The sequence below is a fragment of the Choristoneura fumiferana genome, chromosome 17 (assembly GCF_025370935.1).
Source record: "Choristoneura fumiferana chromosome 17, NRCan_CFum_1, whole genome shotgun sequence".
NCBI lineage: Eukaryota > Metazoa > Arthropoda > Insecta > Lepidoptera > Tortricidae > Choristoneura > Choristoneura fumiferana.
In genome coordinates this window covers 10,921,393-10,921,602 of record NC_133488.1, presented here as the reverse complement: position 1 = coordinate 10,921,602, position 210 = coordinate 10,921,393, and positions in this window count along the sequence as shown.

The following is a 210-nucleotide window of genomic DNA, read 5'->3' as shown; positions in this document are numbered from 1 at the left end:
CTTCTTAGCATTTTAGAAATCTTGGTTTGTTATTTATAGCTAGGTGTTTTAAAAGTCATGATTTTAATAAACTTCACAGACCTATATAATCACTAGGTTAATCTCCTTAAATCTTAGATATTTTACTATGTTCTACCATAAGCATTTATTAATGCGCTTTATTTCAGAAGGTCATACCTTTATAGCTATACTTGTTTCTCTCAAGTAATC